We start from the raw sequence: 18,853 nt of genomic DNA, 5'->3' as shown, positions 1-18,853 counted from the left end.
TCCAGAGCATACATCGTCCCCATACTTTTAGTCTAAAAGCATGCATCCCGTTTTTTCTAAAAACAAGTAAAAATTTGTGCCCACCCTGTAATATGCAACTCTATATCTACTTTTTAATAAAAAAATCCTTGAAGGAATGCAAGCACAGTGTTTTCTTACTTTCTACCTGCAGCCTAATTTGAAATGACTTGCAAAAGAGATAGCAAGAGTGTGGACTGTCATAAAAAAGATGATATTTTTATACACTTAAACACCCACTAGCACTCTTTGGATTAGATGGCCATTTGTCAGAATTGTTCATTTTTATGTATGCACAAAAGTCAGTACACTCACAAGGGAAAATAACCATGTACGTAACTGCTAAATAAAAGATATGCTAGGCAACAAAAAGCCAGCAACTAGATAAAATTAAAACAAAGACAAGCAGGATCTTAGCTAGTTTTTCCACAGGGACATCTTGACACAAACGTCTCTTGAAGGCTTACCTTTTCTCTAATACTTTTCTTTAATCCCACAGGTATTGCTACATGCCACATGAATACGTGTGGTTTTTTCAAATCCCACAGGTATTGCTACATGCCACGTGAACCCATGCCAGCTTTGCATACCAGTAGCCAAGCACATGCCCATTGACCTACTTAAGAAACCACCTGCTGCAGCACAGTCAAAACAGAGACAGGTGAAGAATTCAAGAACAGTTTTCAACCTCGTCCAAATTAAGCCTGATGACAATATAGAGACAGCAGGCCAGGGCAAGACTTTCGTGTTGTGTTTTCCTTAGAAATACTGCCCGGGTCCAGAATTTGTTCAGTCAGCCCAAACCTCACGGTACCACCAAAGCTCTGCTGGCACATCACAGGTGCACTTGGCTCGGCCAGCAGTTTCTGTAGAGCAGCTATGAACTGGCTTACAAAAAAAAAAAGCTTCTCATCAGCTCCTTTTCTTCCCCAGTCAAAGCTCCATTGCCCAAGCACGTCGCATGAGCACGAGGTGGAAGAAAAAACCTCAGCCTCCGCCATGCCATTAACCAGCCAGGACAATAGAAAACTGATGTAGGAAATCAGTATCAAGATTTTCTGTATGGATGCAAACATTTAAGTCTGCTTGCATATGCCTCAGGCAGGACTTGCGAAGCAAACAGTCGCTTTTAGCACATCACTGAGCAGTCTATGGCTAGAACCACCAGCCTGTGGTTTTGCGTGCTCAGTTCACAGCCAGGAAGCAGCATTATTGGAACAAGCTACAAAAATATCTAGTGCTCCAAACACTCAACTTGTTATCTAGCACAAAAACAAGTTTACAAGATGCTACGCACACTGCCAGATAGCTAGGGCTACCAACACATACTGTAGTGTGTAACAAGGCGACAGGAGAAACACATCGTGCTTATTCCTACTATAAACAGGCTTAATATTTAAAAATGAATAGAAAGCCAACTGTAACTTGTTACGTCCTACTTTCAGTGCCATCGGTTCCTATAACAAATTAGATTGTGCCCCTTCTCCCTCCAACCTTCACACACACACATATTCCCTCCCTGCTTTGCTCATATTTTCCTCTTTCTTTTCCAGGTCTTCTCAATGCCACCTCTCCCAGTTCATTCCAAGTGTCACAGGGTTTTCATGCCAGTTTCTCAGTCTCCTTATCTGTGTAAGAAGTATTAAGATTCCCTGCCAGCTAGTTTTGATATGCTGGTACCAAATTCATCATCGTACTGTACTTAAAAACAAAAAAAAACCACGTATGTCTCATATGGTGACCTATCAGCTCTTAGTTGATTATAAAGACCTTCTAACTTCTGCCCCTCCTTCTAAAAATTCAGTTCCTCACATTATAAGATGTCTTTCCGCTGTATCCTTCCCACTGGCTGGCAATGGTAGAGTGACTCATTCTGGTTAGTTTCTCATTTTAACAACAGAATGAGAAATGTGTAACTAAACACTATTGATCAGGTGTTCTTTTTCACTGAACCAGACAAAGTAATTTTTGCACATGTGCATACATACACTTCTCCAAACAGCGTTAAGAACTAATTTTTAATTGGAAAAATTCTGAAATCTAATTGTTCAAATTGGACATTGCAGAAGAGAACAAAGGCAGTATCATTACACGGATGAGGACAATTTAATCCCAGTAATAACAAGCTACTCCGACCCAGCAAGGGAGCAACTCCGGAGTAACAGCACTGCCTGGAAATAGCAAAGATGAGACCCCTATCCAGAATGTCATCCTTCCGTAAACTTGCACAAAGCATACACTTATCTTAAAGATGCACTTGAATAGCGATGTTATTTACATGCAAGGGAAAACGAATCTTCTCAAATGCCACCAAAAGCAAATACAGACTTTGAGGTACAAACTTCTGTATTATACGTCTTTGTTAACACCACAACAGTGCTAAATTTTAAACATCTTCCTTCATTTGTAGCCTCTTCAGTGTCTTTTCATCTCAAGAGTTTAGCTTATTTAAGGTGAAGGAGAACAAAGATGGCCACAGAGCAATTGTGAGAACCCTTCATAAAATTTACTTGCATGCCTTTTTATTTTAATGTGACCTGCTAAATTTAATCGTGTCTTCTCTAAGCTTCAGTCAAAAATCTTACGGTCATAAATCCATAACTATTCGCTTCTCCCCTGCCACTTCAGGGCTTAAGCTTTAAGAAACTGTGATTTACAGGCAGGCTGGATTAACTAAAAAAGACAAGTCTTCCGGAGGTACAAAGATGACTGCCAGCCACTGTAAGGGAAGATCACCGTAAGTCAGCGTAAGCATGACAACAACGCTCATACAGGAGCGTCCTTATTCCATATGCAGAGAACATCAGGGCAGAAACACCTTCAGATGTCTTGCTGTGGTACTAAAGTAGTTCATCTGTTTAAGAAATTCCATGCGTGAACCAAAAAGCCCTGCCTTTCAAACTCAGAGCGTCGGCTGTTAGGACTGCCTGGTGCTGTGCAGATTCCCAGGTAAGGTTCAGACTCAGAGGTCTCAGCAAAGAACTCCCTCAAACAATAAAACTTGGGCCATTGTGCACCTCTTTTTCACCCGGGAACAGTGGTTGCGTTCTTCCATTCCATATTAGTATTTCTGCATAACGATGCTAGAAGGACTATTGTTAGAAGACAGACACCAGAAAATCTCAACATTTACGTTTAGCACACCTAGAGTTTTCCTCCACTGAGCTAGCCCACAGTGTGGGAAAAAAGCCTGCAAGTGTCCCAGCTTCCCTTTGCTCGTTTCCCCGAAAAAGCAACAGAATTTCACTTTTTGCACGACGAAAGTTTATATGCTTTTTTTTTTTTAAAAAAAAAAGGAGATCTTCCCTTCTACTAGGGAACAGAATCTAGAGAAGAAGTATGACGCTAGAAGAAACAACGTTGCCCTAACCATATACAGAATAGTAGAAACTAATTAACTAGAATGTAATCAACTTTATCAAAGGCTTGTGCAAAAATATACACAAAATATGAAGTTATGCAGCACGTAAATAAAAAGGCCATTTCTTAGCAGGAGTTATTCCAAACACAGATGTTAGTGTTCATCATTTGGTAGGTAAAACAATTTATTAGTAGAAATTAAGATTTTTTTCTCCTTTGTTTCAATTTGGATCCACAGTTGTGCTTGGCTGCACAGAGCCGATTGGTCCCTGACAGCATGTTCTCCAATTGTTTGCTTTTTTAACATAAAACATTTACCAAAGAAGGAAAAGCTACACTTCCCCTTAATATCTTCCTTGTAATCAGCCTACCAGAGTGCCTCTATTTTTGTCTTCCCTTATCAATACAATAAACGCTGCATAAATACATTCTAGGAGAAAACAGCTACATTCAGATCTGTCTGGGAAATGCTGCCTTTGCTCCTTAGGGGAAATCTAGCAATTTACCTGAAGTTTAATTCAACAGCCTATAAACTGGTACCCAATCCTTTTTGTAAGTTGTTGCACTCAGCAGAAGAGATGGTGTGACTTGTAAAACCAGACAAATGACAACTGTTCAGAGGCAGGTTATAAACATAGCAGAGAAATACTGAACAGCAGGTATAGAACCAATCTTTTCTACTTGAAGGGTTTCTCAGTTTATGCCCAAAACAAAGCTAAGGACTTCCTCTTTCCCCTCATCAACGCTGAGTAGCTACAAGTTCAATTGCAGAACCGATACCAAGCATAACAATCTTCTTCCTCCTGAATATTGCTGCTGATCAGGTACGTCAACAGCAAATCCCACCTACAATGCTTTCAGGAGGAATCCAAGCCAGAGCTGCAGAGAGGGAGAAGTGGAGGGGAAGGCACAGAAGTTTAAAACAGACCATTGCTGATCTGCACAGTAAGTCACCTGAGGTAATTATACGCACTGGAATTTGTTTTAGCAGAAAATTTCTTACCAGAAAGATCGCTAATAGGTATTAAGTCAATTAAGTCATTTGCTTAATAAGCAGCTGTTAGGAGTTACTAAACAGAGCAATGCAGAGGTAATTATACCTCCCTTGCCCAGGTACGCTGCTTGGTTCTGCTCATCTCAAAATAGACTGAACCTAATTCCAAAGGAAAATAAGGGGGGAGATTTTCACATGCAAAGGGCTTACAAGCAATGTGAGAAAAAGCAGAGAAAATAAGCCAGACATTGAATTTATTTATGTTTTAACCAATTGATAGTATTTTGAAAAGTTACTAGTTTAAAAAAAATTTGCCTTTACATGATGTGATGCTCAATTATTACACTGAGTTTACTGATAAACATCATGTTCAAGACACCAAGAACTCCTTCCAAAGCAAGGTCTATGTGATGGAACCATTTTTTTTTTTTTTAAATAATTAAAAACAAGCAGTCTGGAACAAGTCTTCACTAGGACATCAGGCAACCCATGAATGTTTTTTGTTAGGAAGAGTCTTCCTGAAGACCACGTGCTGCAACCACATGCTAAGACTTCTCTCCATATCCTCTTCTCAAGCCGCAGGTAGACAGTTAATTCAAGACTTCAGATAAGCTACTTCCCTGATTTTGTAAGATGACTATGTTCTTAAACAAGGTTTTAACCTTTTAATCCACTTCTGGATCAACAAGGGGGAGAAAAAAAGCCCATGATGATATACCTGAAGATAATATTTATGGAAGAGTAAGTGTCAGTTGTTCCCTGTAAGAGCGGTCTGTGAAAAAAACACTACAATTCCAGTATTTCTAAACAACCCCATGTATTTCCATATTAAACCATAAGGAATATACATGTTTTTTCCTCTTAAAGCAGCAGACACCAATGTTTTAATAAAAGCCGATGCCACAGGAATTGAATCTTCTCCTATATCAGTGAGTGAAATTTTTAGCAAAATGGTTCTGGGTAACAGGTGAGAGTGATAGATGGCCTGCAGAAATGCAAGTAACTTTACTCTTTTATAAAAGAAAGAAAAATATTGCCTGAGATCACTTAACTCAAAAAACACTTCAGTGATCTGTAAAAGTCTACAGTCACATTCAAAGTTCAATTCCGTTAATTCTTTTAAAAAGTTAGTATGAAGAACGTGACCTATGCATACAGTCCTTCTTGTTTGTTATCCAAGTCTTTAGCAGTGTAAAAGTACCATCAGTAAGACTAGATTATTCACAGGAAAAGTGAAAAAACGACCTTGGGGTTTTTTGCAGGATAATTTCAGCAGTACTAATTTTCAAACAATCAGTGGTGAGTACACAGACTCAAATTCCACTAAGCCAGGGTTGGTGGTTTTTAGTAAACTGATTACTAAACCCGACCCTAATCAGTGAATTAGCTAACAACTTTCAGTCACAAGACATATGCAAAATATTCTGCCACGAGCAAAGAATAAACACTATACCATGCCAAGCACCCTCAAAGTAGAAAATTTCATAATCACCATATTTCTTATACAAATATGAACCACACAGTCATGAAACTATTAGCTTAGTATTTCTGCTTTGCTTTATGCTTCCTTCTTAAACACTTAGGACAAAACGCTACATATTTACATGAAGGCACAAAGAAAATGAGAGGCAAGGAATAAACTGAAGCAGCATTTCCCAGCCTCGCCAACTCATTCGCTCCCGGGAGCTGTGCATGCAACCCTTTAAATGCTATACAAAAGCAGTCTGTCACCACGGCTATCCTAATGACTTGTATGTTCCAACACCACTAACACCACAGTATTTCTTCAGAAAGATTCAGAGTTTTCACCTTTCCAGCATCCACAATCCTCACCCCCCTCCCCTGATGTAGCTTTACCCTCACCCAGCCCACATTTCACTAGCAACTTCTATTTAGTCTCTCTAACCATGTTCTGCCATCATCAATCTTCTGATGAACATTCAGAAGGCCATGCTGAGAACCTCTCGTTATTCTTATTTTCCTCCAATATTCTTATTTCATCCCCTCTTTCTACAATCTGGTTGGGCAATAGTGACAGCTGGTTGGCATATTAAACATTAAAGCCAAGCAGGTGCATGGACAGAATGGAAGAATTCATTTTGAGTCACCTTCTGCTGAAAGCTGACTTCCTTACTTCGTATGGAACAGTTCACTTGCTATTTACTAGAATCACTATACACAAGTAGAGTCCTAGTTCAGAGGGGATGTTATCGCTATATCACATGCTAAATCCTTCTGCATATATTGTGTTAGACTGAATGCAAAACTATTCCTCACGTTAGACATAAAAGCTACTCCTCACATTAGGTGATGAGTCAACCATCAACTCTAAATGCAATAATAGAACAGAATAAAAGCACAAATTTTACAGGTGGTCATAAGTTGAGCAGAAATTACAAAAAGTCTAAGTAAATTCAGACAGTTACAAGGCCTCAACTAATCTAAATGGATTGGCATCATGTTTATTTAGAATACAAACTCCAGATTCCTCAAATATTCACTCTCACTTCATTCACCCCTTCACTGAATCAGCTTATAAACACCAAAAAATACAAAAGTAGATTTCTGTGCAGCTTTTGCTTTTCTTTTAAACACAATACTTCAAAAATTCCACTGGACGCTCAACTGAGGCAAGTAACAAGCATAAGCAGAAGTGAGGGTAATTGTGGACAGGCACCCAAAGCCAGAGGAAGAAAAAATAATTTGAAAATTACATGACAGAAGTCACCGTATACTAGACAAATTGCTGCTGTTAGTAAGTATATATTTGGAAGATTGCATCTGAAGAGTTAGCCTGCAGTTTTCTGGATGTCTTGATTACATGTGAAGCAAATCCAACTGTGCTCAAAGTACTTTACAAAATTTCAGCATAAATGCTGATTTATTACAATTTTCACTAGTCAAATAGAACAGCTATAAGTTCTCTGCAGGTTCCAACGTTAGCCCAAGAAAAGCACAGTAACAGATATTCTGAAGAACTCAAATACAAGACAACTGTAGCCTCCAAATGAGCTATAATCGTCCCCAGCCACGCTTGAAGATTTCAGTTTTTCTCCAGCTCTCTGCTATCTCTCAGAGACTAATCTATGCCATTAAAAGACACTGCCCACAACTCTCATCCTTCCTACGGCACAGCTCCTATGAATACTAATGAACCACGAACAGCAACTCCAGTGCCGTGGTAGCTTGCAAAGACAGAGTAGGCAGACCAATATTCTGCTTGTGACTAAACCAATCACAGTTGCATGAGACCGAACAATTGTGGGCGAGAATATCGCCATTTCCAATTTAGCACAACATTCTGCTCTGAAGTACAAAGTGTTACTTCGAGTTCCCAGATGCAATTAATGCAGAGGTGGAATTGTTCTTTCCCTTTTTTCATAGCTGTGCTTCTCTCTTATCTGCAGATCTGAAACATTTATGTTAAAGACTTTCAGAGCCACATGAGCTGATGGCAGCGTAGTCTTCTGGTATTCCTTATGAACACAGGCATGTAGGTCCAAAACCAGCTGAGCACACGCAAATAGGCCTTGCAGTGCAATCCAACCATTCAAATCAAGTTTGTAAAGCAGCGCAAAAGCTGAAGTGACTTCACGCATAGATAGATCTTCTCTACCAAGTCATCTACCGAGAACTCCCAAACCTTCTCAAAGTAATAAATTATGGCTAACAAGGATATCAAAGATGAGAAGGAGTTAACACCTCCCCCCCCTTCCCTAAGACATTAATTATAGCTTCCTAGCTAGTATTACTGATTGGCTGAAACCTAATCCTGCAGCATTTTGAAGCTAAATGACAGGAAACAAGACTTTAGCACACTTAAGCTGCACTATGAATGTAAATATTAAATTAATATCTAACCCAAGCAGTAATTATTCAGTCTGCAGTATTCAAAAACTTAAAGGCAGGTAATTTTTTTTTGCATGACTCAAAAGGTGTCTAATGTTAGATATAAGATTATGGTTTAAGGTCAGATATCACCTTCAACAGGTTGGAGGCTCCTTAAACAGGTTGAGGCACTGCTCCTGGAAGAGTTTTCACATAGAGCTGGGAGCACACATTTTTTGCCTGCATCTGAAGTGTCCTCTTTACATTCAACATGAATATAACTGACAGTGAATAGAGTCAGTGGTGTGATCCACATGTCCGAGCAGGGGCTACCTCAGGGTAGCATGTTTGCTCTCTGTACGGTGTTAGAGAAGGAGCCCAGATTCCTAGCTAAGACACGAACACCTCAAGAACTGCGAGAGGAATCCAATCCTTAAAGTTTCTGATCAGTAACATCACAGGTAAGCACTTAAAGATGTCTGAGCCCTACTAAGCACTTAAAGATGTCTGAGCCCTACTAATTTAACCATGTTTAAAAAAAAACAAATGAAAATAATTGAGCAGGAAACAGTGCAGAGTAATTGGTACCCGAGTATGTTTCTTCACCAATATGCTAAAATCTGCATGGTCTGAAACAGCAGCTCATTCTCAACATGAGGGCATTCTCCAGGTCGGGTATGACACCAACCACCTTGGCACGACCAGCGGCCAGGCAGAGAAGCCAGGGGGATGGAGGCAGGCTTCCTGCTGGAACAGCCGGGCGGGACGCACCGCTGCTGGGGCCCGTACGCCACCAGGAACCATCCCACACGCTTCCAGCCCCGTCTGGGAACAGCACAGGGACTGACAGCAAAGCTTTCTGCCTGCTCCAACAAATGCAAATCGTTATTTGCCTACATCCTCTGACAGAAATGGCAACCGGATAAAAGCTGGAGGATTCCCGAACGTCATCCTTTGGATGACATCTTACATACAATCTCTGATCATAGAAAAATTGGTTATACCTAGATAACTCAAGATATCTAAAATCTTTCAGGTCAGTAAAAAAAATAATTGAGGTTGACATCATCGTTACAACTACACTTCATATCCATTTGAATTAGTAAATAGAAAATGACTAATGCACAATCAGTAAAATCAAGGGTTTTTGCCTGTTTAACAAACCAGCTAATGAGAACTTGCCCTTTGAAGTAATGTGGCCTATCTCAAACTTCTCTTAAACAAAGAGGAAGCAAGTTTCAAAATATTTCTAAGTAAATGAGAAACTTGAGATCATCAGGTGAGGCTATTTCATAAAACAAGCAAATATGTCAGAGCCAAAGGTTTGTTATTCATGCAAATATAACAGGCTACTTACAACTCTTGGACAATGTGCATTACGAAAGTACAGTATTCACTTCAGCCCAACACTTAAAACTGCAATACTTTGAACACTTCATTATTAGCGTTGGTACTTGGCACCTGTATGAATGTTGCAATTCACCTTATACCATATTTCTAACTTACACTTACTTCACATACTGACATTAAGAAAATATCCAGGAAATATTCCTCTCCATTACGTATCCAGTAAGTACTTTAGAGAAATGCTCTGTTTTAGTTCCACAGGATACAGAATGCCCTATATATTCAACTTCCGATCTTCAGCTCACTATCGGGCCTCACATAAGGAGCTCTTTGAGATTTCCCAACACTCGTGCAAACGGCAGCCTCCACGGTGATCTCAGGACATATGTATGCCACCGATTTCTACAGCAGTTCAGAGCTGATGTTTCTAACTCATCTGTATGCAAAAAGTGCCAAAGAACTTCGTATTGAAGACTGTCTTCTCCAAAATTCTGACTACAACACTTGCCAAGGAAAACAATTAGAGCTCTGTCCTGATGGTGCAATACATGCTCCTTCCTGCTTCTAGCAAGTCTCTTACCACACTCCTAATAAACAGGCCAGAATTAAGCTTCTCCTTATGAATACTGAGAGCACAGCACAGATGTGGAAAAGTAAGCTGAACTTTCATTGCTTTAAACACCAGATTTTTGTTAGTTTCCATCTGCAAAGCGTCCCAGTTACTAGAGGAGAGTTTCACTTCCATTTTCATTTTTAGTGTGCACAGTAAACAATTCTGAAAGAGGCAAACTGAACTAGACATATTCATGAAATGTTTCTGTAGAGTCAGTTTTCAGACCAGAACCCATGCCAAGACCAGATAATTTCACTTAAAATGTTCTCAACTGCACAAGAAGCAGTGAAATGGTCACTTTTATTCTGATAAGCCTTTGAAACCTTTTTTTGGAGGGGAAAAAAAGAAGAAACCACAAGCTCTGAAAAGTTAATTTCCCTCATCACCCTGCAAGTAAGAGTGGCAGGGTCATATTTAAAGAATATTTAAAGCAATAATTTGGGTTACGAGACAATGGTTGTCTTGTTCTTGGCTTCAGCAAGAATGTTAATCTGCTGCTGACAGCATTTTGGGCATAGAAAACTAAGAACGGTAGAAAAAAATCAAAAACAAAAAGTCATTGTAATTTTATTAACTTCTGTCAGGAAAGAAATTTCAGCTTTAAGATACCACTTAGGAGCCTGCAAACCAATGCAAATCAATGGAAGGAAAACAGTTCAATAAAATCAATTTACAAAGTTGGTGCCAGCAAGTATTCTGCAAGCCCTCAAGTTGAAAACCTTCATTTAGTAACATCTCCCAAAAAAACTTACTGTATAAATCACGATGCAGCCTACTACAACACTATGACATTCTCCTTCGAGCATTTTAACCTTATTCTTTCTGCAGTAGCAATCACTTTAAACATTTGCACAAAACCAAAAATGAAGAGCTAATGGAAAACAGCATCTGCCAAACTGTCTTGTTTCAAACACAACTGCAACGAGTTTCCCAGTTTAATTCCAGCTGTTCACAGAGGTCTGCTCCCTCCAAGGAAGTGCGGGGCAGGTGGGATGCCTATTTTAAACCTTCTGATTTTCAATCAATGCCCCTAGGTCCCATATGAAAAAAAACCTACCAGTCTTCCTATAGTTGCCTCCTTTAAAATATTCATGTTTTCAAACAGGTCTACTACATCCTCACCACTAATCCCTACCACTCAAAACCCACCTGGCTGCCACAGTGCCACACATCCCTCCTTCCTTCCCTGACCCAGCCTGGGGCTCATATGACCTTCACTTAACCAGTTTCAGTGAATTATTGTAGTAGAAAATGTCAGTTTACTTAACTGAAATCGCTCAGCATGAAGAAGAGCGCAGGCTGAAGGCCTAAACCCCAGCTGTTAACGTGTATTGGCTTCAGCTTTCAAATAACCATGGCCACAGGGCAGGTCTTTTAAAAGCAAGGGGTCCTAATGCCTCTTCATACACAAAAGCATATATACAAGAAGTTCAGCCAGCTTTATCCAGACCTTTTCTAGTTTTTCATGTCCTTTTCAAATGATAACTGTACGTATGCTATCCTCCTTTCTTCATAATTTGTAATATTTATTCCTGAAGAAATGCCAGGCTTTTTCCAAAGGACAATCCACAATTACTTCCAAAATCAAAACGGTAACAGTCAACCAAGCCCCAGTTATACAGTTAAATTCAATACAAGCTTTTACTTTAGAGTATGAAAATATCCAATTCCTTCCTCCCCAAGCGTTTTGTTCGCTTTTGTTATTTTGTTTTCTGCACTGAGACAATCTCAGCTACCATTTCATTACCCTATCACACAGTATCATGCAATACCTTCAGATATCTGTGCAGTCAACAGCAGTTTATGTCAGGGCCCCCTTCATCATCCCGCCATGCGTCAAACTTCCACTCACCCTTAAGCTAATTAGGATAACGCTCCATTTGTCATCATCCAGTACTTTGAAGATGCATAACTTTTCTTCCCATTAAGGTCACACATTAGCTGTGATTGCTTATCACTCATCTGTAAGGAAATAGCAGTTTCTGTGGATCTCGTAACAGGCCAGGTTGTGTATAGAGCCTCCATTTTGTTGAAGTAAGGAAATCTTACCACTCTTCAACACAGAGAGAAATTAGAGCCTTGACTACTGATCTCAGGATACCATAAACACACAGACATGAGGCAGCATAACACAAGTATCTGAGTGCTTTTGTGACAAAAAAGGAAACACCACAGATGTAGTTTCTTAGGAAAGATGTTTACTTAATACAGGAAACAAACCAGTTATACTCAGATTCCTATATGACAAAGATTAAAAGCAGTAATCAGATGAATTTAGAGTTCAGATTGGCTCTTTTTTTTTTCCTTTCAAGCTGATAAACATTTACAGCTCAATCAGAAGATGCCTTCCTTATCCCGTATTAATAAAAATCATATTTCATTAGTTTGCTTTATGTGATTAAATAGTTATGCCAAGCAAGTGATTTGGCTTTTGAGATAAGCTCTCTTACAATCAACTGGTAAAAACTGAGTTGGCTCCTGGAAGTTTTCATTTGAAGACAAAAATTTCTACTTGGCATGCATGGGCTTCTACTGAAACGGCCAACACTACCTTCCCTCCAGCACTGTTGTCTTCTCACAGATGCTCTTGTGCAGCAGTGCAGTGAAATGAAGCGAGGACCTGACCCTGCTAAAACACGAGTGACAACTTCCAGCTCACTGCATTCCCCCGGACTACCTCAGCCACAACAATATTAAGGAAGAAGTTCGGACAGACAGAACAGGCAGGGAGGAAGAGAACGCAACAGGCACAAGGGAATATCCTCTTCTGCAGCAAGAGCCTGCACTGAGGTCAGTTTAAATTGATAACAAAGCCACATCCTTCAAAGACTGCAGCGTGACTCTGTCATTTGCCTGCAATGCAACCAAAGGAAGGCCAATTACAGGCACTGCAGTTTCGTAAGACCAAAACGAAAACATTCATTTAAAATGCAGTGTTAGAATGTAGTCCCAGAGAATACAGGACACAGGTTCCTACAGCAAAATAATGCCTTTGTCTCTCATCTACAAACTGACATATTATTCAGTTGTTAGAAGTTTAACCACAATGCCCTTTGTGGCTATGCCAGCAGTGTTTCAGGAGATGTCTTCAGGGAACACAAACCAGACAGGAGAAAGGAAAGTGAGACAGATGTTCCCAAAAAGCACTGACAACAGTTAAGTCTCCCCCCTCGTAAGTCAAACATACATACATGGGGGAAGACAGAGCTGCCTTGATGCATTTCGATCGCACCTAAAAAAATACAAGTAGACGAGGATATAAAGATATTTTTTCCTTCACGTCACATCTTTATGTAAGTATCAGAGCTACATGATATTATAGTCTAATTTTCATATTTAACAAAAGAGTACACCATACTTAGCGCTGAAAAAGCGAACTGCTTCATTTTCACTTCAAAATCATTTGAGTCCAGGCAACAAAAACTAACTTAGCCAACAGTATTTTTCATACAGGCACACAACGCTACAGTAAGAAGTTATCTCGCAGCCTTCTATATATAGCAATCTAGAATTAAAACCACACTAGAAGGAAGTCTCCTACTAAGAATGATTAACTTCAGTATTTGTTTCAAAATCATCTCAAAGACCACAAAGTTTGGGTGGTTCTGTTTGTTAACAGTATAATATTTCTTGCTTGCTGTTCTTCAAATACGAGGCAGCATTGCAAATTCAGGCAAAAGCAAACCAAGTTGGTCATTTCAGGCTATAACTATAGAGAAGCAACATAAAATTATCTTAATCTGCTTTAGGTTGGGCACACAACCTGCAAATTCACCTGCTTACTGAAGTTAGCGAGGGTACACGTGGGAAGAATGAGTTTCAAATAAAATGCTATGGTTGGAACAAAGTGTCAGCACACTGACAAAAGTTACACTGATAACTTCCCAGCAAAACTCACCAAACACTTCTACATGTAAACAGAGATGGTAGCGTAAATATAAGACACGCTTGCTGAGCCATTCCCTCATTCATGAAGTACCACACATGCTGGAAAAAAGATGAAGTGGTCAGGAGTTACTGATGACAAACCTCAAAGGTCATCTAGTGGAGTTATTTGATATCAAGAACAAAATAATGTTATTGGGAAAATTCCCCGAACTTGCGAAAAATTCCAAATTTTAAGTAATTCAGTTCACACAGTGACCTGATGGAACTGAAGAAAACCTATTCCTTTTTCTGTGTAGCGTTATTACATGTGCTGAATAATTTACATAAGACTAACCCCTTCCTTTATTCTAAACCACAAAGCAAGAAAGAACATTCATACCACACCTTGTATGCAAAGTTCCCAATTTTAAGGAGAAAGTACCCAGAGTTTAGAAACCCAAAATGTTTTCACCAAATTTTTATTCAACAAAAAACTTGCTTGAATTTATACTCTACCAAAGGCTGTTTGCTTTTAAACACAGCTTTAAATCATTTCAGACAAACTGATGGTTTTTGCTGATCTCAGTTTTGGAACCTGAGCACATGTCAGCTTCTTACAACTGAAGACTTAACCACAGAAACAAAGTACACAAAAAAATCATGTATTAAAATTGTAACTGGACACAGTACCATAGGGCTGGGCCCCCATCAGTTGTGAGTTGCTTCATGATGCAGAAGTAGGGAACAGAAAGCACGGCCTAGAGGAAAAGGGTCAAAGCTGTCTTTGCATTCCTATAAACTCTAAGCTACAGCAGAAGTTAAAGCTTCACACAGTCCCGGTAGCCTCGACAACTGTTCCAGTTTACCCAAGTTTCTGTGGTGCTGCCTGTGGTTTGCAGTACAAGCCGCAACAGCCAGTGACACTGCCTTCCACCCCTGCACCCAGGGATCCCCGGAGAAGCACGATTCACCTGCAGGAGTGTAACACCGTCTGCATACAGAGGATGTTTCCTCATGAGGTACCTAAAAATCGTTGCTAGAGACGGCAAGGATGAGATTTTTATTATTTTTTTTTAAAAAAGGCGGTGGTTCCTACCTGTTAATTCAGATTCTGCTGAGTCAACGCTTCTGTTAATGTTAGCGTTAACCCAAGTTTGTAACTGTCCTGGCAAGCACCTTATACGCAATTTCCACGATGAATTTTAGTTAAAATTCTGGACTACTTCTCATTATACAGAATTAAGGATCCCTCTAACAGGCCTCTGAAAGGTGCCTGCTTTTGTGATTGGAAGGCAAAGGAGCAAGGTCCAACGGGAGGAAAAAAGCATTAAAGAAACAGGAACAAACATCCTTCAGTTAAGTCTGAAGTGCTGGCAGAAATCAAGTAAACAGACGCAAGTTGTAGAGTACCCAGGCAATCATCCCATTCCATTTTTGCTGGTTCTCAATTATAAATATGCATTTTGTTTTATGCACCCTCCCCCTTGCAGAGATGCAAAGATAGTTTCCATAGCAACACGGGAGACTTGGGAGCATCCACCAAGGCAGAATAACACCAACTTATGTAACAGCTCGAAACTCACCTTTGTTTGGAAAACGCACAGGTGCTTATTTTAGGACAACACTCGTAATGATTATTTACTCCTAACACATACCATGTGCGGTCAAGATAAACATCTCAAGTTCCTGTATTTTAAAAAGCGTTTCACAGATATGATGCAGACTAATCCCACTGAAGGCTTGTGCATCAGGGTTTCTGCAGCAAGTTTCAGACTCAACTCTTATGTAAAATACCACACTTGACTTCTGAGAAGTTTTAGACAGTGCATTAAAAGCTACAAAAAGATTAAACCTGTAATCTTCCTAGCTTTCCCACAGCATCACAGCTCTTGACAATATGTTCTTCTCCCCTGGTGCTGATTGAGACCATATTAAATACAAAAGGACATAAAAAGTGCAGCACACATGCTAAAAAAAAAAAAACAATTAAAAGGATATCAAATTGGTTTACTTCATACAAACTTTTTTAAAAAGGAAACTGCATTTTTAGGTGTTTTCCGTAGCGATAGTATCATCATGAGAAATCTTAACGTGATCCGCTGCCTCTGCCATTGGGTCCAGTTCTCTTTTGACAGATGCATGGCAGCTCAACCTACTTAGGATAGGTTGTTAGTTAGAAGAAAATGAGTCATGCCCAAGTTGCGTAGGAGTAGCTAGCCAGAGCCTAGTAGGAGGTCCCCAGAAAAGCAGAGATTGCTTCAGAATGCTTACAGCTGAAAGAGCAATGCGAAAACCTGCTGATGGAGGGATGATACTGAGTCAAAGAACTTCATGTAACTACGCTGAAACGCAGCCGGGAAGCGACCAACAGCTTCAGGTCGGCATCATTTAGTGGGGAAAGGACCCATATTTCTGTCCTCTCAACCTAAATGATAGAAGCAGATCACAAAGAGCTTAGCTACAGGCATACAAATAGAAGTAACAGAACAAAACAAGCTTGAGGTACTCAATTTTTGTCACTAGAAAAATCTACTGGCCTTAAAAAGCAGTCTGCTAGGGAAGTGACCAGTCATGGAGCTCAGTCGTACAAGACCAGTGCATGCACACGTAATCAAAGATTGTTTTGCTGCACGATTAAAATCACTACACACACGGTGGAGTGATAGAAAGCGTAAAGTCTCACACGTGACCACGCCAACTTCCTAACAGATTATTCTAGCTAAAAAAGGTCACCAGAGCAGTTTCAGTCACCTTCAGATGCAATTACATGGGCAGGGAGGCTCATTTATTCACTCACTGCCATCACCAACCGCTGACCCCACCCATGCAGCCCCATCCTCCCTCTTCCTTGCACTGCTGCTGGTGCTCAGAGCATGCCAGGAAAGAGTCTGATAAGAAAACCATCACTTTTTGTTGCCCCTCTCACATTCCTGCAAGCTAACGCAGCAGTGCTCATCACAGCACTGGGGACAAAAAAAAGCACAAAGCAGAAAGAGCAGGAAACTCCCTCCCTCCCAGTACCAGGATGTCCTCCTGCTTGCTCTCTCGCACTGATCCTGCTAGCACGGCCAGCTGGGGTCAGCTTCCAAAGAGAAAAGCCACCCTTCGACAGCCACCCGCATTAAAATGGCTTCAATTCGTTATGAAGTTCCAGAAAAAAACAGTGTTTTACACAAACCTTCACTTCTCTAGTGCCAGCGACAGAAATTTGAGGATCACAGAGCACTGACACAACATGATGGGGCAGTTCCAAAATGGAAGCTCAGTGAATAAGACACATCTTTCACTTTGAGAAAACGGTTACATGGTGGCATCCACTGTTTCTGCAGTAAATACAATGTAGAGCTACAGTTAAGAATGGCCTAGCTAAATATTATAAGCTACTATTTGAGAGAATTTTATTAGCCAGATACAGTTCCAGGTTCTCTGTCTCGCCTGAAAGACGGCCAGATTTTCTGATCATTGATTAAATTTAGACATAAAAAACCACAATCCTCCAGAACTGTGAAGCAGATAATAACAGAATAAACAGAATATGATAACCCAGACTTATCTTCAAGGTCTGGATAGATGATTCCTTAAAACTTTCCACCAAAAAATTTCCACTAAACAAGCAGGGTCAGAATGAAGAGAAAATAACCTCGCAGTATTCCTATTCCAATCCGTGGAAACAGTTTCATTGATCTGATTTTTATAACTGTGACTAAACATCTTCAGATGTAACATATGTAGAGTTATCATTTACAAGTTACGATTAAAAGGCGCACTCACGCAAGTAGACAATAGTAACGATTAAGTCCCTGAATATCTGATAAAATATGGCTGTTTATAAAATCATAAAGTCGTAAAATTAGTTGCACGTCACTTTTCTGTCATGTCAGTATCTCTCTAGATTACCTTTGCCAGCTGCTTCTCTAACCCATTAAAAACCCTTTAATGATGGGATTTGTTGAACCATTTCTGTAATTTGAATGTTATTGGTAAAAACTTTCCAGTTGATATTTAACCTCAATCTTCCCCCGTACAATTCACTTCCTCTTAACCCACCTCTTAACCACAGCAGATGGAAAAAAAAATTAAATCAATATCCTCTCGTGAACTGATTTCTTAGATAGTGACACACCCCTCCCACAGCCTTTTCCATCCCCCCAAATAAAGTAATACATTAGTCAGATGCTAAGCCTCTCCATCCACATTGCTACTTTTCTGACTTTTTTGGCTTGTTTAATACTCGAGACGATGCACAAAAGAGCAATGAAGAACAATAAATTAAGAGCTTTCTGTAATTTAAGCCAGATCAACACATCCCAGGACAGCATCCGCTTTTGCCAGCTGCATTATGATGCTTGTTCAGACCAATTTGCAACCATCACCCCTGGATTATTTCCTACAGCTGTGCTGACTATACACCTACATTGTATTTGAGCATCTGAGAGTCTTCTGGGCACAGCATTGTATACTTAACAGACTCATCTTCTGGATTTTACCTCTCAAGCCTATGGAATTTGGTTTTCGTTCTATTTTCACCCAGCAGAGCGCTTGCAGTCCCTCCTAACTTGCTGTCACATCTGCAGATTTTAATCTTCGGAGGAAAGAATGAGAGATAATATAACTACAATCACTCCCTGCACAGTCATCTGGTTCTCCCCCAGCTTTCAAGGCTTCTTCCTTCCGACTTTGCAAAGAGTAACTTAGAACTGTTTGGGTTAGCTACCAGACAGGCAGCCAATTCACACTATCAACACCAAATCCAGCAAGTGGATGAACGCAGAACCGTGTTAAAAACCTCTAAAAGGTTAAAACTGATTCTGTGATGGCTCTTAAAC

At 40.0% G+C, this 18,853-nt stretch overlaps 1 protein-coding gene and 1 long non-coding RNA gene across 6 annotated transcripts in view; both read right to left on the bottom strand.

The window, feature by feature from the left end:
- STIM2 (stromal interaction molecule 2) overlaps positions 1 to 18,853 on the bottom strand; it is a 66,022-nt gene that overhangs the window by 45,912 nt on the left and 1,257 nt on the right. The window lies entirely within an intron of this gene.
- Positions 6,087 to 18,851, bottom strand: LOC136790652 (uncharacterized). The gene is made up of 2 exons (XR_010830995.1): positions 17,206 to 18,851; positions 6,087 to 16,452 (listed from the first exon to the last, which is right to left on the bottom strand). It is a non-coding gene; the product is annotated as an uncharacterized lncRNA (long non-coding RNA).

The sequence above is a fragment of the Anser cygnoides genome, chromosome 4, assembly GCF_040182565.1.
Source record: "Anser cygnoides isolate HZ-2024a breed goose chromosome 4, Taihu_goose_T2T_genome, whole genome shotgun sequence".
In the NCBI taxonomy this organism is placed as follows: domain Eukaryota; kingdom Metazoa; phylum Chordata; class Aves; order Anseriformes; family Anatidae; genus Anser; species Anser cygnoides.
This window is presented reverse-complemented; position numbering and strand designations above follow the sequence as displayed.